The sequence below is a fragment of the Sus scrofa genome, chromosome 6 (genome assembly GCF_054392235.1).
Source record: "Sus scrofa isolate SSC_HxYL_T2T_F1_AM1 chromosome 6, Sscrofa_HxYL_maternal_Yorkshire_Landrace_v2.0, whole genome shotgun sequence".
Classification (NCBI taxonomy): Eukaryota; Metazoa; Chordata; class Mammalia; order Artiodactyla; family Suidae; genus Sus; species Sus scrofa.
The window spans coordinates 25,190,089-25,216,240 of NC_139388.1; the positions used below are offsets into that span (position 1 = coordinate 25,190,089).

The window sequence follows — 26,152 nt, forward strand, 5'->3', positions numbered from 1 at the left end:
TAGCTATTTAGATATATCTCAGGGGAAAATTTTTAGGAACTCAGATTCTTGCATCTTCCCATGCTTAGAAAGCCTGAAAATCATGATCTCAGATTCTGCTCCTTGTGACCAGCAGAAACCTTCTACCAAGATGTATGATGGATTGCATATACTCCTTTGCCAAAATCACGTACATTTTGGCCTCTCCCCCTACCTCCTCTGAGCAGTTCCTCAGAGGTATCTGAGAGGCTATCTCCTGGGCTATAGACTCCGTAAGATACTGAATAAAACTGAACTCATAGCTCCCCCCTATCCACTCCGCTTTTTAGGGCTGCACTTGTGGCATATGGAAGTGCCCAGGCTAGCGATCAATATCAGAGCTGCAGCTGTGGGCCTAGGCCATAGCCACAGCAACATGGGATCCAAGTCATGTCTGCAACCTACCCCACAGCTCACAGCAATGCCAGTTCCTTAACCCACTGAGTGGGGCCAGGGATCAAACCTGCAACCTCATGGACACTAGCTGGGCTGGTTACTGCTGAGCCATGATGGGAACACCTCAACTCATAGCCCTACGTTGTAGTTTCTTTTTTCTCCAGTTGATAACTTGATAGCTCACTGAATAGTATTCCATTGTCAGGACATACCACATTCTAGTTATCCATTCGCCTACTAAGGGACATCTTGGTTGCTGCCAACGTTTCATAATGGCATCAATGAGCATTTACGAGGTAGTAAACATTATGCTAAAATATTCTGCATGTAGTACATCATTTACCTTTTACAACCCCACTGTGAAATAACAGAGAATAAAAACAGGGTTATAGGCAATCAGAACCTTTCTTAAGGCCACTGAGCTAGTAAATAGGAACTAGGATTACAAATGAAAGAACATCTGAACTCCAAATCCCACAAAATCCTCTTGGATCTTTATGTCAGTTTTACTCTGTTGGGGATTTCTCATGAGGTCTTTTTTGGATGCCCAAAACAGATTCCAGAGCATCAAAAAGCCATACTGGTATCTGCTTTTTGCCAAAATGTACCATGAACATCTCTTAATGAAGGTTTTACTATTTGTTTTTGCTTAAATCCACATAACACTTTAAGGAATAATGACCCATGCATCCAATGGGACTTTCTTGTTAATTTTAATATTGTGCAAACCATACAAATACCATATGGATTTTCATCTTTTATTAACAGCATCAATTCAAGAAAAAAATTATATATTCATGGTTCATACTACTAAGAACAATTTATATTCATTCCATCTTCCTGATTTCCCCTAAATTCTATTTCTACACAATCCTGATTTTTCTTATTTGAAATATGTTGCTTCAGATAAAGCATGCATATATTTAAAATGATAATTGTATGAAATGTATAGAAACTTAAATACCTTAACTTGTTGGGAACTAGAATTTTATGAGAAGACAGAGAATTTGGGGTCCTTGCAATTTAACTATGCCATCAAAAATTTTAAAAGGCTGGCAAAATTACACGGATATTACCTTGTGTCATAGAAATATTACTACAGAGGTACACAGAAGGCAGGCTCTGCCAATACTTAGGGTGTTCTTTTCTTCCGGGCTTCCCACCCATAAACCTAATATCTTTGACTAGATCAATGTTAAGGATTGTTAGAAATAATTCCCTGGTCACACTTTCCAGAACAGCAGAGACAATGATATATTTTAGGCTATGTACATATGCATGAATGTTGATAGGTAGGTAGCCTCTCTAGGTGATTCTAATACTCTGCCAGTTATGGAGTTCCCATTGTGGCTCAGCAGTAATGAACCCGACTAGTATCCATGAGGACATGGGTTCTACTCCTGGCCTCGCTCGGTGGATTCAGGATCCGGCATTCCTGGGAGCTGTGGTGTAGGTCACAGATGTGGCACAGATCCTGTGTTGCTGTGGCTGATGTGTAGGCCAGCAGCTGCAGCTCCAAATCAACTCCTAACCTGGGAACTTCCACATGCCACAGGTGCAGCTCTAAAAAGCAAAAAAACAAAACAAAACAAAAAAAGTAGTCTGAAAGTTAGTCTTTCAGAATTGATTATATCTGAGATTCCTCCCAGTTTCCAGTTTTAGGATTTTTTTTTTAATCCATCAAAATCATTATTGTTCTACAACTCTGAAAGCATTTTATAGTGATGTTAAATAAGAGGGCCATTTGGCTGGGAGGGTTCTAATTTTTATCAGCCTACCTACAAAAACCAAACCTACGCCTATAAAAATGCCTTAAGGTTAAGTCAAAATCTAAGGGCAACCAATCCCAAATAGCCAACTGGGCATTTCCTAGCAAGTGCTTAAGCTATAACCAATCAAAGAGTTTCCTTGCTTTGCTTCTGTTTTGTTTTGTTTTTTTTTTTTTCCTCCATAAAAAACTTTCCCCAGAGCTCCTGCCTGTGGAATGCTCCTAACCATTGCCACTTTGGAGCTTCTAACTGATTTTTGTTTAGATAAACTCTTAAAAGGTTTAATATGCCTCGGTTTGTTTGCTTATTTATTTATTTATTTTCTGTCTTTTTTTGCCTTTTCTAGGACTGCTCCTGTGGCATATGGAGGTTCCCAGGCTAGGGGTCTAATCAGAGCTGTAGCCACTGGCCTATGCCAGAGCCACAGCAACGCCAGATTCAAGCCGAGTCTGAGACCTACACCACAGCTCACAGCAACGCCAGATCCTTAACCCACTGAGCTAGGCCAGGGATTGAACCCACAACTTCATGGTTCCTAGTCGGATTCGTTAACCACTGCACCATGACGGGAACTCCTAATATGCCTTGGTTTATACTTTCACCCTAGATGGGATGATTTCAGGGCTCAGTTATGTGTACTTCAGCCATAATACAATAATCCACAAAAAGAAGCAGTACACATCGATGAGAAAGAGAGCGTGCGTATGGCTCTGTGGTGTCCTGTGTTACACTATTCCCAGCACCTTTTCCTTCCTGCAGGTATAATTCTTTTTCTGAAAGAAAATTAGTGCTCCTATCGCTTGGACTGAAGTTTCCTCCTAAGGTGGCTTTATGAAGAAGTGCATTTTGTGTAAGAGGAACTCCTTGGCTTGGAATAGAATCTGGCTGGGAAAGTTCCCAAGAAGAAGAAGGGCAGCTCAGTTGGCAGGGAGGGGCACCAGCTCTACTTGGGTATCCTGACCTTGGCCACCCAGTTGAGGCTCTGTTTGCTCAACAATATAAGGAAATTTTTCTTTTCTTTTCATTCTTTCTTTCTTTTTTGTCTTTTTAGGGCCGCACCTACGACATATGGAAGTTCCTAGGGATCCGAGCCGCGTCTGTGACCTACACCACAGTTCACGGCAACACTGGATCCTTAAGCCACTGAGCAAGGCCAGGGATTGAACCCACATCCTCATGGATACTAGTCGGCTTGTTACTGCTGAGCCACAATGGGAACTCGCAGGAAATTTCTTAATTCTGCTCTTGTTGCTGAACTAACAGAAGGTAGAGTTTGAGTATTTAATTTTTGGCTCTATTGGATTCTCATTTCAGTGTATTGTGTGAGAAGTCACTATAGGTAATTCACTACAAGAGCAGAAGTGATTCTTTAGTCCCGATAAGGAAGAAATGTTTATTTAGTACCTATTGTGGGCCCTGATACCATGCACTGGGCATAGAATAGAAAATAGGAAAAACAAATTCCCTGTCCCCATGGATACTATACTTCCATGAGAAATGTTCATGACAATAATAATGATTATGATAAATGTAGGTACTATTTATTGAAAATGGACCAAGTACGCTAAATGCTTTAGCTCCCTGTGACTTCATAACATCCTGGAGAGAGGTATGATTCTTACGCTGATTTTGCAATGCGAAAAGTGTCACTTAGCCAAATGTGAAACTAGATGCAAATGCAGGTCTGTGATCCCAATCTGGTCCTATTCTGTCCTGGATTATGACCTGGATTTTAAAGGCTTCATTACTCTCCAGCTGTATGACTTAAACGAGTTACTTAATTTCCCTGAATATTACCTCTGATGATCAGATTCTACTTTTGTGAAATAGGATTGAAAATATCTACCTTGCAGTGAGTTTTCTGAAAATTAAATAAAATTCAAAGAAAAAAAAAAATGTTCCTAGCTCAAAATCTGGCCAGTAATTCATAAATGCCTATTCTTTTTCTTGAACCTCATCCACAACCTACTTTTCCTGACTTCCGGTGTAAAACAGGTAAAAGGCAAATTTCTGAAACAGTCACTCCACGGTTCAAAATAAGGAATTCATGGAGTTCCCGTTGTGGCTCAGTGGTTAACGAACCCGACTAGGAACTATGAGGTTGGGGGATCGATCCCTGGCCTCGCTCACTGGGCTAAGGATCTGGCGTTGCCTTGAGCTGTGGTGTGGGTCGCAGACGTGGCTTGGATCCTGTGTTGCGGTGGCTGTGGCATAGGTTGATGGCTACAGCTCTGCTTAGACCCCTAGCCTGGGAACCTCCATATGCCGCCGGTGCAGCCCTAGAAAAGACAAAAAGACAAAACTACAACAACCACAACAACAAACAACAACAAAATAAGGAATTCAGCCAGGCTTAAACATGATCCTGTGACAGCCTTCCTTCATTTAGAAGACACAAAACGTGAAGAAGGTGGATTCCTTCTTATATCAACACAGTGAACCAGAAAACCTGGGCACAAGTAAAATGAAACAGAAGCCAGGTGTTTCTCCAGAGTTTAGTTGAGCGGTTTTTCCAAATTTGTGCCTTCCAAGAAGCCAAATGTGTGTAACTGGGCTGTTCCCCCAAAGCCTATAGAATCCAAACATACCTATGGTATAAAGCAAGCCTTCCCTTTCAACCACAAGTCCCTTGATGACTAGCATTGTTTCCAATGGAAGATACTATGAATACCATCTTGGAAGAGTGAGAACTCCTCTTAACTTGGCAGCAATGAATTCCTCAATGGCAAAATCTGGCAATAATGCCTCTGCAAGGAGAGATGGATGGGATTTGGTACCCCGAGGAACTTTATCATTTAACCCCGCTTTTCTCATCTCTAATGTCCAGAAGATGCTTTTCCTGATGTAGATGTTACGTGAGTCTCCAATTTAACTGGGTAAAAAAATAATATATACGAACAATCCCTGTTCCAGGGGTTTAGTTTGATTCAGTATTATGATATAATCTTAAGCGGCCTTGTAGTTGCTGTTGCTCTTTAAAGCTATCTCTCACCACATAATGCTCTGTGGTCAGTGTAGAGACTTTTTTGAGAAATATGGCATTAATGACTTGGAAAGTGTACTATTAATTATTCATTCACTAAATAAGTTTAAGAGGGTATTTGAAATGTCATCTTGATCCCCAGGGGAACCCCTGAGGTCTACATTACTCACCTAGAATTTGGTGTGCATCCAGGAATCTGCTACTGAGTTTCCAAAAAGTAAACGTTAAGTTTGAAATCTCAAGGCAAGAAGACTGAGAAAGGAAAGATAAGGCTAGGGGCTGGGGTGTTTAGCAGGGGTTAGTGAACTAACATTTTAGTACTAAGCACTTGACGTTTTTTTTTTTTCCTCATTTAATTCTCACGGTAAAGCAAAGAGATAAGCATCATTAGCATCCATTTTACATTTAAGCAAATTGAAGCTCAAAGAGGTTAAGAAACTTGCTCCAAGTGACACAGCTGGTAACCATGCAGCAAGTTAAGATTCAAGGTTCTTTTTCTCACTGAAAATTTAGCAAAAATATAATTTTGCATACAGGGCTGGTACAGTTTACATATTCTCTAGTCTTGGCTTACTACATAGTCTCTAACTCTTTAAATATTAATTTACTGGGAAAGCCAAGCATCGTGTCTTTTACTCAGTCGGCAATAACCATGAGTGATAGTAATGTTTCTGAAGGTGATTGAACAGAACCCTCCTTCATCACTCACCCTTTGCCTTAGAGAGATCCGGGGCTTCTGTTTTATTCGTTCATATGCCTGAGGACAAAAGAATTACTTTGCTCAGGGCAGGAGGAGGAAGGGGAACTGGAAGGGAGGAAGGCAGAGGAGAGAGATCACTGGAAATCAGGAAATTTTTAACCTAATATTGGCTAAGCCTAGGCATTGAATTAGATAATTTAAAGCCAAATTCTAAATGACCCTATTGGCTACTTCACTGAAATGCCCAGATAGTAAGTCAGCAGAATTTCTAATGAAGTTTATATTAATTTGAATACTGTTATACCATAGTGGTAACAGGACAAAAGAGGAAGATAAGTAAAATACTCTGAGTTCATACAAAGCAAAATGTATTTGTACAGAGATTTTCAGATAGACTCTCTCTCTCTAAATTTCAGATTAGCTTGTATTATCATGAACTAAATCGTGGCATTTGATAATACTTTCTATTTTCACCTTTTCCTCCTCCTTTCCTCTTCTCGCCTTCCTTCCTTCCTCCCTCCCCTTTCTTCCTTCTTTTCCTTTCTTCACCCTTTATTTATTAAGGTTCTTTTATGGAAAATGCCAGGTCAATGTCCCTTTTACTTATTTCTTTTTCAAATTTCTATTTGTCTAAGAAAAACAAAAGTTCTTGAAACCAAGTACTGTCCATACCCGCTGATACTTCTGGATAACCTCTCCAACCAGTCTTCAATCTGAATGACCAACTGACGGTGTGAATTTACGCATGACACTAAACTACTCAAAATCAAAGGCATTCATTACTCTTATCAATAAAAACTGCATTCTCTTGAGAGACTGAAGCTTTAAATATAGCATTATTTTAAAAAATATACTATCAATTTAGCCAATCTTAGGAGCAGAATTATACAATGATGTCAAATGTATGTACTGACTTTAAAAACTATTAATTGTAGCGAAATTAAAATGTAAAGTCTTTTGAGTTTTAAATTTGAGGAAATGTTAAAATTGAACTCACAAAGTTGGTGTGAGATAGCTTTTTTTTTTTTTTTTTTTTTTGGCTCCACCCGTGTCATATGGAAGTTTCTGGGCCAGGGATCGAATCTGAGCTGTAGCTGTGACCTACACCACATGTGTGGTGACAATGGATTCTTAGCTCATTGTGCCACAGTGGAAACTCCTATAGCTATCATTTTTAATCATACATTTTAAAAGTTTTTTACAAACACTATTCCTTATTGATTATTTAGTGCTAGGCCTGTACTAAGAGCATTAAAGAGTTGTGGCATTTAATCCTCACAAAAAATATCAATAGTATCAAGTTCGTAGTGGCAGATGTATAACAAAACAAGACTACTGTCAAGACCCATGATCTTTTCTATTATGTTACCAAAATTCTACAAGGTATGTGACTACTAAATAGCTAGTATATCTCTCAGGGCTTTGGAAGAGCCCAAGCAAGGAAAGAACCATGGTGCATAATTTCACAGTAAAATCTCTCTTTAAAATCTTCAAAACTGTTGATAGCATAGTGAATATAACCCTTGCCTGAGACTAAATTCCAAGTTCCAAAGTAAGAAACACAATCATTCTATAGGGAACATTAGGAGACATGCTGCTGTTAGCTATAACGTTGCCAACTGCTGCCATAGAGTTGGGATAGTCAGGGTGGAGCAGAGGATAATTTATAATGCAAAAGACAGCAAAAAAAAAGGAAAAAAAAAAATCAGGGAGTTCCCGTTGTGGCACAGTGGTTAATGAATCCGACTAGGAACCATGAGGTTGAGGGTTCGATCCCTGCCCTTGCTCAGTGGGTTAAGGATCCGGCATTGCCGTGAGCTGTGATGTAGGTTGCAGACGTGGCTTGGATCCTGCGTTGCTGTGGCTGTGGCTGTGGCTGGCAGCTACAGTTCCTATTAGACCCCTAGCCTGGGAACCTCCATATGCTGCGGGAGCAGCCCAAGAAATGGCAAAAAGACAAAAAAAAAAAAAAAAAAAGACAAAAAAAAAATCAAAAGCAGACCAGATCTCACCAGCCTGCTCTGTGTGACATGAGAACATGTGGAGGAATGAAGTGTTCATAATTATGAATAGCAGCTATATTACCATAACTACATTATTCATGGCTTCAAATGGAAATACTGTCTTGAAATTCCATCCCACTAATTTAAAAAAAAAAAATTTTTTTTTTATGGCAACAGTTTCTCTTGTTCATTGTTTAACCACTCCACAAAGCTTCAAACTATCAGAGCAGTGCTGGGGGTGGGGTGGTTCTTTTTAGATTTCTAAATATGACACATTGGCTTGGTCATGAACAACAGGTATAATGAGAAGAGCCTTTGGAGAGAGGATCCAGGCAGAGGGGGAGGGACTAGCAGGCAATTAGAATCTTGAGTCCACAGAGAAGTGAGGAAATGGGCTGCTGATTGCTGTTCTCAAGTGCTCTTTCACCCGGTGGGTGCCAGGGCAAGAAGGGTCAGCAGAAATTCTGTCAACAAGATTTTACGCATTGTCTGGATTGTAGCTCAACTTCTTGCCTTTAAAATAACTTAGGGAAAGTAGTCTCTCAAAGCCTTGATTTTTTGACAAGGACAAAACACACACAGATGCACCACTTAATTTAATAAAGAAAAAGGGAAAAAAAAGAAAGGATTATTCCTCTCCTTTTCTGGAGTTAAATCGGTAGCAAACAAGTCATAAACATTGTTTCATTTCATTTGTTTGTTGCCATCACTGTATTTAGAATGAAATACAAGCAAAATTTTATTTAACATGAAACAAATGAGGTAGTTATTATAATGCCAGTAAAAATAAAACGGAGTACCCATAGAGTTTGCAGTGTTGCCCAAAGTCAAGAAGTAAAAAACAAAAACAAAAACGAAACCTGGTGGAGCTGATATTCAATCCTAGGACAGAAAAAGAGAAGCTCTTTATGCTTTTTTCTTCAAAAGTTATAAAAAGTCAACTTGGGGGGGGGAATCAATTCCCAAGTAAAGTCTATCCTTTACTAGCTATGCATCTGGAAGTGCTTTGTCTAGGTAAATCTCATCAACAATACAGGTAGATATAAACTAACATCAACCTTGTAGGAGTGCTGATTCAGCAAATAAACTGATACCAATAAAACACTTCCTAGTGGGCCCGTAAATTATTATTTATGATCGGAGTTCCTGTCGTGGCGCAGTGGTTAGTGAATCCAACTAGGAACCATGAGGTTGCAGGTTCGATCCCTGGCCTTGCTCAGTGGGTTAAGGATCCGGTGTTGCCGTGAGCTGTGGTGTAGGTTGCAGACGTGGCTCTGATCCCGCGTTGCTGTGGCTCTGGCGTGGGCTGGTGGCTACAGCTCCGATTCAACCCCTAGCCTGGGAACCTCCATATGCCATGGGAGCGGCCCTAGAAAAGGCAAAAAGACCAAGAAAAAAAAAATTATTATTTATGATCACAAAGATGATGGGAAAAAATAGTGTTAAAAGGTAAACTGAGGCATATCAAATTTGTTAGGAGTTTGCTTTAGTGAACCCTGATTTGAATCTAGCAGAACCAAATCAAATGTGGTTAGAGGTATTCCACTGGTAAGAGGGAAGGGAAAGGCTTTGTAGAGCAGCCTTAAGCAAAGCAAGGGAATAATTTGATTGGTTATAAGTTAATCAGTTGCATTATTTGGGAATGCCTACTTGGCTGTTTGTGACTGGTTGTTCTTTTATTTATTTATTTATTTATTTATTGTCTTTTTGCCATTTCTTGGGCCACTCCCACGGCATATGGAGGTTCCCAGGCTAGGGGTCTAATCAGAGCCATAGCCGCAGGCCTATGCCAGAGCCACAGCAACGTGGGATCCGAGCCGCATCTGCAACCTCCACCACCAGCTGATGGCAATGCCGGATCCTTAACCCACTGAGCAAGGCCAGGGATCAAACCTGCAACCTCATGGTTCCTAGTCGGATTCGTTTAACCACTGAGCCATGACAGGAACTCCTCTGACTGGTTGTTCTTAAGTTTTGCTTTTTTAACCTTGAGTCATTTACATGGATTGACTCTGGCTTAAGTTTTGGTTTGCTTATCTAGGCTACCAAGGCATTAGAGTCCTCTCAGTCTAATGGGCTCCTTGTTTAATTACTTTAACTGGGTAGAGATATATCAACAGATAGATGACAGAAAATAGAGAGATAGATGTAGATGCAGACAGAGATACACATACACACATAAACATATGCATACATATCTACATATATACACACAGATACACATTTGATTTTACCCTTGAAATATTTGCTCATTCTCTATGTTGATGTTTAACATACTAGTGATTAGAACCTGAGGCTTGATGATAGATAGATAGATAAGCCTACATTATAATAATGATACATGTTTTCATCAGGAAGCTCATAACATACATATGTCTGTTTAGTGACATTGACAAGTGACATTGGCAATCGTTTTTGTCTAGATTTCTTATTATATAAAGAGTTCAAAACCTTTTATGTTCAAAAATAGTGCTTAGCTTAAAGAAGAAAAGATTTGGAGAGATAGTTTTGGATAGACAAAGTCACATAATCTTGGGATGGTGACCAAACAGAACCTAGGCCACTCATAAACCACAAAACACAGACATAGTCCCCATTAGCTGTATATCTAAAATAATTTCCACTGGACTAATAGCTACTAATTTCTACAAGCTAATAGCCTTCAATATTAGAACATCTGAGTAGGTATATATAAAAGTAGTTATATTTCTTGCAACAATAATTTTCACCTCAATACTGGGTAAAATTATCAAAATCATAAAAATCAGGGTTTTTATACATTCTGTATTACTTAAGCTTACAAAGAAATTTTTCATCATTCATAAAGGATAAAAATGTTCTTATAAATGTTAGAGGTTATTTTTTCTAATTAAAAGATGAGCATAGACATTGTCAAAAAATAAAATAAAGATACACTAATAATATTAGTAGTAACAATAATAATTATAGCTTGAAAATCCCACCTACCCAGAGGTAACTGTAGTTAATCCTTTCAGATATCCCCTATGCAAATAAATAACCACAGAGATAAAAATAAATTTAAACTTATTCTACAAGAGATAAAAAGATAGGTTTATTGACACTATTTCTTTGACCTTTCAACAAGAGGGATCCCCAGTTACTCTCTGAAGAAGTAAGCTTAGAAATTCACCCTGGAGCATATCTTGAGGGTTCTACTTACACATGTAGATTTATGCCAGGCAGACCTCAGTTTTAGGGAAAATGTATAAAGAAAACCTTTGTTTAGTTTATCCAAGTCCAGCCCTCCCCCTTAATGGCACACTGAAATCTGAGAAGAGAGAATAATTTACATAAGAAGTACAAGGGATTTTTGTTTGTTTGCTTTGTAAAAAGGTAGACAGCAAATCCTTGTTCCATATCCAGGTAGGAGATAGATCTAGGAGAACAAGTTTAATGGCAAACAAAGTCCAGTAGCAAGCAAAGGCCAAATGGCTCCTGAAACGGTCATCATGACTGCAGTGAATGGGGCTGACTTCATGGGTCTATGACCTGTGTGCAGTCACACTGGGACTGTTCTGAGGGACCCACCCTTGTGTTAATTCTCTGTTGTTGTCCTCTTAGAATTCTTACTTTCTTTCTTCCTTCCCCCATCCCTTTCTTTCCCTCCCTCCTTCCTTCCTTCCCTCCCTCCTTCCCTCCCTCCCTCCCTCCCTCCCTCCCTCCCTCCTTTCTTTCTTTCTTTCTTTCTTTCTTTCTTTCTTTCTTTCTTTCTTTCTTTCTTTCTTTCTTTCTTTCTTTCTTTCTTTCTCTTTCCTTCTTTTTTTCTCAGGGCCTCACCTGCGGCATTTGGAAGTTCCCAGGCTAGGGGTCAAATCAGAACTACAGCTGCTGCCTACGCCATAGCTCATGGCCATGCCGGATCCTTAACCCAACGAGCAAGGCCAGGGATTGAACCTGCATCCCCATGGATACTAGCTGGGTTGTTACCACTGAGCTGCAAGGGGAACTCCCAGAATTCTTAATCTCTAAACAAGAGGCTCTAGCTTCTTCTTTAACCCTGGGCATGGCAAATTTCTCAGCTGGTCCTGATACAGGAAGATGAGATCAGAGGAGAGTGACCAGCAATAAAAGACAGACATAGAGTGGCTGGGTTATTCTGAGTCCATGATTAGCACAGAGCAAAAGCATTCTTCCTGCTGACAACTTGCCCCTTGGAGGAAGGTGTGTGTGTGTGCATATGTATGATGAAAAAAGGTAGCTACAATGACATGGTACCACCTCGACTGAGAGTAACAAACCTAGTTATTGCCTTTCTCTGAAAAACTAAGAGCAGAGGCTATGTCCTGGTCCTGGAACCTAGGACATTGTGGTCCAGTCACTCCACAAGAGTGGTAGATCACACATGCTACTTTCCAGACTTTCCTCTGCTCCTTCTCATGGATTTCAACAAATAAAAGCTGATCTTAAATCTAAAGCCCATCTCTCCTTTGCTGGATATGCACAAAATTCAAATCTTAAAATCTACTGTGACCATAACAGTGATGATGGGCTCCACAGAAATAGGAAACCAAAAACAAATGAAAAAGGACAGAGAGAGAGAGAGGGAATTTTTGACAATTTAGAACATATTCTAGCATTAGGACATATCCATAGCCTGCACACTGAGATAAATGTGACCAAGATTGGATGCTTCCCCTCCACATAGACAAGAGTAACTATACAAGATTCTTTGTGAAATCCTAAGAAGAGTTTGAAGACATGGGTAGAACTATAATGGATTACTCCCCCTCCCCCACTTTTTACGGCCACACCCACAGCATATGGAGGTTCCCAGGCTAGGGGTCTAATCAGAGCTACAGCTGCCAGCCTACACCACAGCCACAGCAATGTGGGATCCGAGCGGCATCCATGACCTACACTACAGCTCATGGCAATGCCGGATCTTTAACCCACTGAGCAAGGCCAGGGATCAAACCTGCAACCTCCTGGTTCCTAGTCGGATTCTTTTCCACTGCACCATGATGGGAACTCCGTGGATTTCAATTACAGTTAGAAGATGAACCCTGAGCTCTGTACTCTTCATTAATTATATGAAAATGTATAATTTATACCCCACATTTTCCAAACATTAATGAAGGAAGCTCTATTATATAATCTATGTTGACAATAATGACATTGCAATATACACATTGTTCTATAACCTGGTTAAAAAAACAACTTTAAGCATAAATTGTGAATTTCTTTTTATATTGGTTAGGTCTAAATCATATTTTAAAAATAGCTACAAAATGTTCTATGCAATGTTGCTACTATAACTGTTATAATTGTTTCCTAATTTGTCCATGTAAATTGTGTTTATTTCTCTTCATTTAGTCAACAGATAATTTTTTTTATTTTCCCACTGTACAGCAAGGGGTCAGGTTATCCTTACATGTATACATTACAATTACATTTTCCCCCACCCTTTCTTCTGTTGCAACATGAGTATCTAGACAAAGTTCTCAATGCTATTCAGCAGGATCTCCTTGTAAATCTATTCTAGGTTGTGTCTGATGAGCCCAAGGGCCCGATCCCTCCCACTCCCTCCCCCTCCCATCAGGCAGCCACAAGTCTCTTCTCCAAGTCCATGATTTTCTTTTCTGAGGAGATGTTCATTTGTGCTGGATATTAGATTCCAGTTATAAGTGACATCATATGGTATTTTCCTTTGTCTTTCTGGCTCATTTCACTCAGTATGAGATTCTCTAGTTCCATCCATGTTGCTGCAAATGACATTATGTCATTCTTTTTTATGGCTGAGTAGTATTCCATTGTGTATATATACCACCTCTTCCAAATCCAATCATCTGTCGATGGACATTTGGGTTGTTTCCATGTCCTGGCTATTGTGAATAGTGCTGCAATGAACATGCGGGTGCATGTGTCTCTTTTAAGTAGAGCTTTGTCTGGATAGATGCCCAAGAGTGGGATTGCAGGGTCATATGGAAGTTCTATGTATAGATTTCTAAGGTATCTCCAAACTGTTCTCCATAGTGGCTGTACCAGTTTACATTCCCACCAACAGTGCAGGAGGGCTCCCTTTTCTCCACAGCCCCTCCAGCACTTGTTCTTTGTGGATTTATTAATGATGGCCATTCTGACTGGTGTGAGGTGGTATCTCATGGTAGTTTTGATTTGCATTTCTCTTATAATCAGCGATGTTGAGCATTTTTTCATGTGTTTGTTGGCCATCTGTATATCTTCTTTGGAGAAATGTCAATTCATGTCTTTTGCCCATTTTTCCATTGATTGATTGGTTTTTTTGCTGTTGGGTTGTATAAGTTGTTTATATATTCTAGAGATTAAGCCCTTGTCAGTTGCATCATTTGAAACTGTTTTCTCCCATTCTGAAAGTTGTCTTTTTGTTTTCTTTTGGGTTTCTTTTGCTGTGCAAAAGCTCAACAGATAATTTTTGAGCTCAAGACTCTGGCACATTGAGGGTAGAAACTAGAGAAACGAGACACCTTTTCTGACTAAAGAGTTTTGATGGTCATTGGCAGAAAACGTAGAACCATCCCATCATAAATCATGCAAGTGGCTATTGTTTTTGAAGTACTTAAAATAATAATAAAGTACATTCTGAATGGGTTAACAAAATTTAAACTTCTTAAGGGCATGCCAACAGTATACTTTAATGAAAACGGGTTTTCCCTATATAAATATGCTTTTAGTATCTGGACTCCATTAGTGAAGTAGATGATATTTTTTGCCATTGCTCTAGGCATTTGGATTTCTTCCTGTTTTTCCTCTTTGTAAATAACTCTAAGTAAGACAGCAGACACTTTATTCCTATCTTCCTAGCAAACAGAGCAAAGAGGGGATCAGTATCACGAGAGTCTTATTTATTAGAAAAATATTAATTAGGAGTTCTCTCGTGTACAGCAGGTTAAGGATCTGGATTGCCACTGCAGTGGGTTGAGTCACTGTGGTGGTACAGGTTTGATCCCTGGCGTGGGAACTACCACATGCTGTGGGCATGGTCAAATTAATTAATTAATTAATTAGTAAGTAAAAGTGATGAATTATTAGGAATGAGGCATTTTCCCAAAATCTGAATATTTAAAGAAACTACAGGATGGATCTACATATAAGAGGAAAGTGCTACATCCAGGTGATGTCTTTGGAAGCAGTTTCACTAGGTTTACTGATAAATGTCAACAAAATTTAAGTGCTTATCTTTTTCTGTTTTTGCCCAGATCATAGTGTTGTCAGGACCATGAAAACTGGACTAGTAACCCCCTCTAAAAGGTAAGTTATTAAAGATCCTCCAGTATTTGAAACCCCATGTTCTGTATCACAGAACTCTCTACAGATGATATTGAGGTTATGCTTTAAAGACACAGAAGATAACAACTGTATGATGACAGCCTCAGAATAAGCCTTGGCTGTAACACTGGATTCTGAGTTCTTGGTCAACAGCCTCATAAACATAGACTCTGTGCATTATGCTCCTTTTGCTTTCACATGGAACCATTACCGGGGGGGAGGCACTAAGTTCATTTAAATTCAATGAACTGGTTGGTAGAAAACAAAAAATTTTTCTCTCTTGTGTTGTAATAATATATTGTTTTTGAAGACTCAATGCAGTTGGTATTTGTTGCATACTAAAGGTTCTTGAACTTATTTTTACCACAGAAGAAAAAGGAGCTATTTATGAACTAGGAAAATTGTATAATAAAATCCACTTTTTAAAAATTTTTGGTTGCAGCCATGGCATACGGAAGTTTCTGGGTCGGGGATTGAATCTGAGTCACAGCTGCAGCAATGCCAGATCCTTTAATGCACTGTGTTGGGTTGAGGTTAGAATCTGCACCTCCATAGTGATCTGAGCCACTGTAGGCAGATTAAAATCCATTTTTCTGGTCAGGCTTTTGGTTGAAAATAGTTGATTTTGATTAACTTCAGAGGAAATTAAATTTATACAGGATAGATCTCAGAAGGCCAGAGAGTCAATCTTGGAAAAGAGTCAGGAGGCAAAGAGGGCTTGATAATTAGACACAGCTAGAATCACGTTTCAGGAAAACACTAGATGCCATTACTTCCAGGGCTAGGAAGGAAAAAAAGAAAAGGAAAGAAAGAAAGAAGAGAGAAGGAGAGAGGGAGAAAGCAGGAGACAAAGAAAGAAAGAAAAAGAGAGATAAAAAAGGTGTTCAAATACCATGGACCAAAATGGCAAGGTGGGGAGGGCAAATGTTTAGTTTAGCTTAGAGAGTACAATATCCAAAAGCCTTCCTAGTTATCCCAAGCCCCTACACTATGTTTGCGACACACCCTGCATCACCTCCACAGCCCCTACCATGTGGTATCTAAAGTGACACTCCCTGCGTCTGTGTCTTTGGCTAAGACAGTGAGCTCCAAAATGTGAAGACTACTTCCTTTGCAGGCCACATAGTTTGGGTGAAGAATATGCCTACTGATTAAGACCATATATGAATTTGAGGAAATCTCTCCATCTCACTGAAATCACAGTTTGTGCATCAGTTTCAGTGGTGATACCTAACAATGACTTTATGGTTGAAACGAATTGGTATCTGTTAGAATAAGCAATCATACTATATCTGAAACTTAATTTAACTAAGTAAGCTAGACATGCTGTTATTGTGGTTTTCTGGTTTATTTGCATTCCCCGTTAACTATAATGTCCTTAACAATAAGTTCATTTTCTACTTAAACAAAAGTGGATTCTGTTTCTGCAGTATTTGCAAGCAAGCTCCCCAGGCCACATGTAACTCCTCCCTCTCAGTATTGTTGAAAATCAAATCATCTTTGAAGATGGCTTAATCACATCTTTTCCATGAAACTCCTTTTCTTTTAGATGTAATTATCAAGGTCTTATATTTGTTGGCTTTATGTCTTATTCAAACCTCTGTTATAATAACTTTAACACTTCTTTGCACTCTGTTTATTTTTATGCCTCTTCTCTCTCTGAGCTCTGTAGGGGTAAAAACTCCTTCTGATCTGTTTTTATTAATTTTTTTATTTTGTATTTTATTTTTAATGATTTTTATTTTTTCCATTATAGCTGGTTTACAGTGTTCTGTTAATTTTCTACTGTACAGCAAGATGACCCAGTCACACATACATGTATACATTCTTTTTTCTCACATTATCATGCTCCATCATAAGTGACTAGATATAGTTCCCAGTGCTACACAGCAGGATCTCATTGCTTATCCATTCCAAAGGCATTAGTTTGCATCTACTAACCCCAAATTCCCAATCTATCCCACTCCCTCCTCCTCCCTCTTGTCAACCACAAGTCTGTTCTCTAAGTCCATGATTTTCTTTTCAGTGGAAAGATTCATTCGTGCCATATATTAAATTCCAGATATATGGCTTGTTTTTATATTCTGAACATCTAATTTAGGGTTTGGCAAGTTAGGAATCAATAAATGCTTGCTGAACCAATGCAAGGCTATGAATATCTATGATACTAGTGCCTAATGTGGTCCATGGCACCTAAGTGGTCAAATGATTGTCCCCTGAATTGCATGGGAGAAGCTCTGCTTAGCTGAGTGGGTAGTCATCCTCAGCTTTATGCATGGAATAGCTTAGATGTTTGCAAAGCATTCCTTTATCTAGTTGGCTATAATATGTTTGTTTATCTATCATGTCTTCATAAAGGCATATATTTCTTGAATTCAGAGAATATACTTTAAGCCATGGCTCCACCTTGAAACACATAACACATCCTGTGGGGTTGCTGTAAATGTTAATTGAATCTAATTTGATAACTGCTAGAATTTGAACATCATGTATATCATAGCTTAGGGAATTAAACATATACCACAGGGCCACAGAAGAAATTAAAATCTCTCCATTGTGATCCCATAGTTTCTGCTTTGTGCTATAAATATTAAGATTTGGCAATTACAAGGCATTACATTGTTGCAGGATCTTTTTTTTTTTTTTTTTTTTTTAGCTAATGTAAATGTCTTTATCACTACTGAGATGCTAAAAAGTACCTTTAAAATGAACATGTGCAAGAAAACACTGCACTAAGAGAGGAAAAAGGAGAAACAGATATCAATAGGTTTTTATGAATATGTTCAATATACTTAACCAGACATTTAAAGTAATTGAGTTGTGAAATTTTTAAATTTTTTTATCACGCTTATATTCTAGAAAATAAAGTTAACAATTAAAATAATCACTTTTCCAATAATATGAAGATGATATAACTTATGTTTTCATGTATCTTAGGAAAGTTTCAACTAAGGAAGGCTAAAAAGAAATCATTTTCACAAAAATAATTTTCAAAAATTGCTTTAGTCTCACATTGTTAAGCACATACAGAGACAAATGAAGACATCTAATGCCTTCAGACCTAAAAGGCAGATACTTGTGTTTCACAAACAAGCACTTCATTTAGAATGGATCCCAAATCACTGAATATACATCATATTTGATGTTTCAATTGTTCCCTTAAAATACAAATTGGAAAATATAATAATTCTGTGACTTTAGTTCGCCCCTGCTGTTACTGGATTACATTTCAAATTATATATTTGTCATTCTTTTCCTTGCCTTTTGTAGTACACATAGATTGAGCAAAGTAAAGAGAATATATTTTAAATCTTTAGTATTCCCTTTGAGGGGATTTTCACAATATTTGTCATTGCATTTTAATTTGTAGTAATAGCAGTTATGAATAAAACATTTGCAAATGCATAGAATATACATTTTCAATTCTAACTCATTCTCTTTCTATTCCTCCTTCTCCACTCCTCCTAATACAGTCATTTTCCACGTTGTCAAAAGATAGATGGTCTCCAGGGCTAGATTGTTATAAAAGGTAAGATCAAACCAATAGAGAAAAAAAAAAAAAATACAATGAGCTTGTGCACTGAGCCAGGCAGTGCAAGAGTCAGTGGCAGTTTCTCCAAAGTAATCTGACAGACTTCATTTGTCTCCTTGTTGAGCTAGTCATGGTATCACATGTCATGACTTCCCACCATGCTCCCGCTTTGCTCCACCCTCCTCTGCTCCAGGTGATACCTGCTGAGGGCACCACTGAGGCCAGAGGCCATCCGGAGGATTTCCAAAATGAATTTGACTTTTAGGAGCTTCTAAAAAACGGAATGCTTTTCTACTCATCTCTCTGCCAAAGAGCTGTCACTTTCTTGGAAAGTTAAATTTGTCACAAGGAAAAAAAAATTTCACCATAGCCTGTTTAAATAAGTTAGGGAGTAGAATCTTCTCCCCAATGCTTTTTCCACAGCAAGCAAATGTATCAATCATTTTATTCTCTGAAATAACAATTTATTATCCATGCAGGAGGCCTTAGATTCAATCTGCACAGTGTTCTGAGTGTCGCATCCGATACTGAGACCTGTCATCCGTCTTTATCAGGGTAATCACTCTGCTCTTGTCATCAGTTATTAATAATAAAACTATTTATTACCTCAATAATTATTTATGACAAGAAGGCTGCCATTGGCATCATGAATAAATATTGATAAATTGCTTGGTTAATAAACTGGTACTGTTTAAGTGGCTTGAAGAATGTGGAAGTGAGAGTGGTATTATTACAAAGAGTTATTACAAGGAATTGTGAAATGTTTATCTCCTATTGAAAAGATTATATTTGCCCAACAGGAATACCATGAAAAGAAAGTGAGAAATCTAATTTGTAAAAGGACAAAGATTCAGCATGAAAGACTGAAGAGCCAATATTAAACCATTAAAAAATATAATTTCAGGCATCTTATCTAGATGCCAAATTAAACTAAATGAATTGGACCTGGTTTCAGGCATTGTTAATATATATGTATTTTAAAAATGGAAACAGATTTGGGAACTACATTAAAAACATTATTTTTTTAAAAGTTGAGATCAGCTCCCAAGAGCCACAGATTTTTTTTTTAATGCCTTTTATGACAGGCTGGAAACACGAATTTGAAATGGGAGTCTGAAATAGCATTAAATCTCATCCTCTGATGAGCTGCAGGGAACACATGGATATAATCTTTACTTACAGAGACTATTTCCCTTGGGCCAATTTTCTGGAAATCACAAAGGACTCAAAGCATGACTAACAGTTACCTGGCCAGTGATGCTGGATAATAGGATATTCAACTTGAAAGTCAGAGTGGCACCAAAGCTACAGGAGGGGCTAGGACAGACTTCTCAGCCATTCTGACTGTGTGGCACAGTGGGTGCAAAAGAAAAATACAAGCTAGGGGAGAGGAAGTTAGAAGCACTGAAGATATAGTTTATTTTTAAAAAATGCAGATAAAGTTGGAACCCACAATGGAAGCTTACTGAACAGAAATTGTAATTTCATCCAAGCCAGGTCCACACTACGCTTCTGGAGTTGATGGAAAATAGAAGAGTGGAGCTCCATGCCTGCAAGGAAATCTCGGGAGAGCTGTCCCCAGAACAGACTCTGAAACACGGATTTGATACAAATAGTGAGTTTAGGAGGTGACTCAAGGAAGCACCTGAACAGGAGTGGAGAAGTGAGCCAGAGAGAAAAAAAGAAGTGTGTCAAGGGAGTGTTACTGAGCCAATTACTGCTGGGGGATTGAGGTTCATTTCCACTGGAGAACTCTAGGGGGCAGTCTAAACATGATTCAGAGCTCATCTAACTGCAAAGTAAGGAAACTAGGCTGTGAATCACATATGCCAGGCAGACACACCCAGTGTCACATATGTGACATCAGTCACATATGCCAGGCAGACACACCCAGTGTGCCAACGGCTTCTCTGACACTGGGGCAAGTGAAAATGACAAAATTGGATTTTTTCAAGAGTTTGGTGGAATAAAGGAAACAGACCCATGCAAATAAGAGGTGGGTAAAGGAAACAATGAAGAGAACTATGGATGGGGCTTTCTCTTGAGTGTCCTGGAAGGAGATATTTGAAGTTCAAGTACATGTGGAGTCAATGAAATGTATACATGGAGAATGACCATAAAAAAACAGTTAAATACAAACCTGACCATTGTCAGGGAATTCAGAAAGTAGTTAGGCACTTAGGCTAAGGCATCAACCTGTCTGGATTGAATCCCAGCCCTAAGACTTTCTGTAACCCTAGGGAAGTTACCACATCTGTAGATTATAAAGAGGATTAAATGAAGTATATTATAGAAAATGATTAACCTGGTACCGGGTCTGGAGCAGGTTACTCAGTAATGTTAGCAGTTAAGCATGCCCTAGAAAATCGAAACACAGACACAAGACAGACATGACTAATTAGGAACACTGTTTGATCTTTGACGTTGCCTGGACATCCACTGGCATACAAGATAGTTTGCAAGAATAATTTGTAAGAAAGAATCAGTCTCTTCTGCAGACCCCTGCTGATATTTGAGACAGACAGGATGAGGGTAGAGCAGGGAAAATTCTGAAAGCCAGAGTGATTGATGCAATAACCATAGGCATTAAATGGACTGTTTAAAGCTGAATTGATTAAAAAAATTTAGATGAGAAAACTCATATTAACCATGGCTTTATATGTAGTTACTTCGACTTCACTGACTTTTGTCTCCCATGCATCAGGTATTTTTTATGCAAGGCTCTGGATTACACCAGGCAGATCCTCTGCCTTCAAAAAACTTACATTCCAGTCGTCCAAGAAGATAATGAACCAGTGATCATAAGAATAAAAAAGAAGGACTAGGACAAAATGATGAGAAGCATGGAACAAAGACATTCAGTCAAACCTAGGGTTATAGGCAGGTATCTTAATTAGTAATTCCTTTCATAAATGCTTATTCAGTACCCAAGATGTGCCAGACACTGTCTTAGGCAATAAAATACCTTGGTGAAAAAAAATGATTAAGTTTCCTCTATAACAAATTATACCATGAGAAGGTTTTCCTAGAAAAAGATTAGGAAAAAGAGCATCACCGCAGAAAGCCCGATGGAGCTGGATGCTGAAGGGAGGAAAAGGACTTTACAAAGTCAGAGAGAAGAGTTCAAGCAGGGGACAAGAGTGTACAAACACCTTGCAGCAGAAAGAAGTGGGGCAGGTGCTATGTCTTCAAAGAAGGCTGATAGAGCTGGACAGCCAGTGAACATAGCACATGAAATAGGTTGGCAGAAGCAGACCACTAAGGGCCTTGAAGGCCTGCTTCAGCTTGTGGTTGTATCCTGAGAGTAACTGGAGATGCCTAGAGGTTCTGAGGCCCAGGGTCATAATGCTTTTTGAAACAGAAGGCAGTGGTTGCAGTTCAGAGGTGATTTGAGCAAGGCCAGAGGAGAAGACTCACTATCAAGCTGTGGCCATCATCCGTGTGATTTGGATGGAAATGGCATGAGGCTTAAAACACGAATGGGGAAGTTGGTTAAGGAGTAGTGGAAGCTGTCTAGGCAGAAGTAACGTGCCTTAGGAGGGGTGTCTGATCATTTTGAGAAAGGCAAAGGTAATCCAATTTTGCTGAAGAACTGAGCATAAAGGAGAGGGTGGTAGAAGATGAGGCCTTGGCCAGATTCTGGAGGCCTTATAAAAATATTTTAAGGACAACAGGCCTGTATTCTAAGCCCTATTGAAAGATTTTAAGAAAGATTTTTGAAAGATCACTGGGTGAAAAAACGATTCTATTTGCAGATGTTAAGACTGCTGCTCTATGAAAAATGGTCTTGTTTTCATTGTCTTTCCTTCTTTTTCTTTTTTTCTTTTCTTTTCTTTCTTTCTTTCCTTCCTTCTTTCTTTCCTTCTTTCTTTCTTTCTTTCTTTCTTTCTTTCTTTCTTTCTTTCTTTCTTTCTTTCTCTTTCTTTCTTTCTTCCTTTCTTCCTTTCTTCCTTCCTTCCTTCCTTCCTTCCTTCCTTCCTTCCTTCCTTCCTTCCTGATTTGGCTGCCCAGCCGCATGTGGGGTTCCCAGGCCAGGGATCAGATCCAAGCCACCACAACTGCAGCAACACAGGTTCTTTAATCCACTGTGTTGGGCCAGGTTGAGGATTGAACCTGTGTCCCAGTACTCCAGAGATGCCACCATTTCCATTGTGCCACAGAAGGAACTCCTTAATCATTTTCATATGTCAAAAATCTTTGGGAAAATGCTTTCAGTCAGCAGTTAGGAGCATTCAACAATCCATCTGATATCAGAGTGCCTGACACCAAGCAAGTTCTACTGAAAAAATGCTTGTGAAGTTTACAGTGACTGATGCAGATCTGACGATGCCTAAACTGGCATGGCTAACTCCTTGTGGTTTGGTGAATTCACCCATCCTAAGACCCATGCTATGGCTATGTGATTGATTATAGCTAATCACATGTGAAGACAAGGCCAGAGCTTGGTTCTATCACAGAGCTGGCATTTTGTCTTTTCGTCTTTTCTAGGGCCACACCCATGGCATATGAAGGTTCCCAGGTGAGGGGTCTAATCAGAGCTGTAGCTGCCGGCCTACACCAGAGCCACAGAAAGGTGGGATCCAAGCCTCGTCTGCAGCCTACACCACAGCTCACAGCAATGCCGGATCCTTAACCCACTGAGCGAGGCCAGGGATCGAACCTACAACCTCATGGTTCCTAGTTGGATTCATTAACCACTGAGCCACAACGGGAACTCCACAGAGCTGCCATTTTGAGTAAAAATTTTCAGTTATGCTGAATGAATGTACTCCCTTAAGCCACTTGAAAAGAAATCAGAGAATCATCTACTTGTATAGAAATCATAGTATTCTACATTGTTTCTTGGATGCTTTGCCTGTTTTTCTGTGTTAGGTTAACAGGTTATTTCTTTTCAGTGAGGATTTTCTGCTCCTCTGTCCCAATCCCACTCAAAACTCTTCTTTCAGAGATAAGGGAAGAGCTTAGATATCTGCATTAAAATAAAACTCTCCAGATAACTGTGACACACGTATGGGTTGTCAACCTCACCCACTATACATTTAAGCATTTAGTTCAATTGAAACCACATGAAGAAGAGGAACTTAGCAATCTGTTCATTCAACCAGCATGTATTAAGCATTTGGTTTCTTGCTATCGGTAGCCATGACAGTGGGTGAGACGAACCAGAAATAATTTGTATATGAAAACAGAAGGAAGCTGAATGCAGAAGCCAGAAGAAGATGTGCCTTTTGAGGGTGGTCACAGGAGGAGGTGGAGGAGGAAATGTCAGAGGGATGGGAGGAGAACCAGGCAAGAGGGAATCTGTCAAATACTTCATAATAATTACAGTGCTTTAATAATTCTTCATTTCTGCTTTTATCACTCTTCAGCCAAAATGTTCGTAAACATTGTGAGATGGGACCTAATTTACATATTCTGCCAATTATCGGTATTTATGGATAACCACTTGGAGGTTTTCCCCCATTACCCCGAATAATTGAGAATTGGCGATAGAAGCAGCTTCCCTTCCCTGCTGAATAAATGTGCTGTATTTATATTATCCATTACCAGGTGGCAGACGTAATGTTCAGTGATGTGTGTTACTTATCTGAAACTTGAAACTTCTTTCAAGGTTCAAGCTCACCAGTTAATAGAAGATAATCTGTATGGAGCATAAATTTCAAGGAGATGTCTACAATATATCTTTCGTGAGGCTTCCGTTTGCCAAGAAAGCTCTTGCTGGAGTTGACTGTATTAGGAGTAACCATTGCATTGGGATGCTGGTGACAATGATAAAGCTTTTACATTACATGAATTATATTGGACATATTCTATTTTTTCACATTCATTTGTTTACTAACAGACCTTAAGATAGAAAGCTTTCAAATCATTCGGCAAAATATAATTAAGAATCACTCAGACATGTAATTTAATCAGGAGAATAGGAAATACATAAAGGTTATAAATGACTTCACAAATGACTTTAGAATTCTTATTCATACTAATTCTTTTATGATGCAGATTAGGGAAGTGAGTTAGATGGATTTTAAATGTTTGGTTTTCATAGTATTTTAATTAATTAAAATAAAATCCATGTGGTTAACCTAAGTATACAAAGGAAACAATTATAATTTAATTTCTTTAATGTCCAGGCTTCTAAATTGTGTCTTCGTATTTGAATATAAGGAGGTTTCATACTGAGATGTTAATAACATTAGTGGATATGGGATGTCACTTGTGGGATTCTGTTTTAATACTGCCTTTACTCTCCCCAGATTTCATTTTGAATGACTCTTCTATTATGTGGATTTTTTAGATTATGGACATTCTTGTTTACTTCCTTGTCATCCTTTCAAAGCATATGAAACCACAGATTATTTTATATTATTCTAATTCTGCTTTTCAGAGAAAGGCAAACTCTCTTCCTGTTTCCTTCATTCGACAATAGAAAATTGCTTTTGCATCCAATTCTCCTTTGTTACATCAATCAAATTTGATCATTGAAGCAGAAAAAAATAGACATAGATGTTCAAATTTATATTGGAAATATTGTCTTCTCTAATTTTAAATATATAATCAGAGGAGGAATAATATCTTGAGAACATAAACCTTCAGCGATGGGGTGTGAGTATGACTGTGATGTGAAAACATTCTGCAAACATTTCAGAATCTTTCGGCTCAGGTTTAGTCAAACATAGCCGTATCACCTGTCCCTGTGGTATACGGATAACATCCAATATGACAAAGGGGATCATCTAGACACCCCGATGCTCAACAGGACCCACACTTTTGGTTGATGACATTCTGCAATAATCCTGTTGTAATTCACTGTAGTTCAGAGGAGGTCTGGGTCTCTTTCATGACATATTTATCTTCATTTTATCATTGCTTAAGTATTTGTCAATCTCTACCTATTAGACATATGGGCACTTACTGGAAAAGAGTATTTTCTTTGGAGGTAAACAGGCTTAATTTGACTCCAAGTTCTGCCACCTACCAGTTATGAGATATTGTCATTTTTTTTTTTTTAAACTTTACTGGGCCATTGTTGATCATTTGTAAAAGAAAAGAGTTGAAAGCTGTTTGGTGGTTATGAGACTTTAACGTGCAGAGATTAAAAGAATTCTGGATTCACATTCCACTGTTCAAATCTCTAATCGGCCATTCAAAGGCTGTGTGACTTTTTTTTTTTTTTTTTTTTTTTTTGTCTTTTTAGGGCCGCACCCATTGCATATGGGTTTCCAGGATAGGGGTTTAATTGGAGCTGTAGACGCTGGCCTACACCACAGCCACAGCAATGCAGGATCCGAGCTGTGTCTGTGACCTACACCACAGCTCACGGCGACGCTAGATTCTTAACCCATCGAGTGGGGCCAGGAATGGAACCCGCAACCTCGTGGTTCCTAGTGAGATTCGTTTCCGCTGTGCCATGACGGGAACTCCAAGGCTGTGTGACTTTTGGTGAATTCCTGAAACTCTCCCTAGCTTGCTTCCCATGTGTAAATT

The 26,152-nt window shown here is 38.9% G+C and overlaps 1 protein-coding gene across 1 annotated transcript in view; it reads right to left on the reverse strand.

Moving 5' to 3' along the window:
• The window catches only part of CDH8 (cadherin 8), a 1,221,794-nt gene that overhangs the window by 881,358 nt on the left and 314,284 nt on the right, over positions 1 to 26,152 (reverse strand). The window lies entirely within an intron of this gene.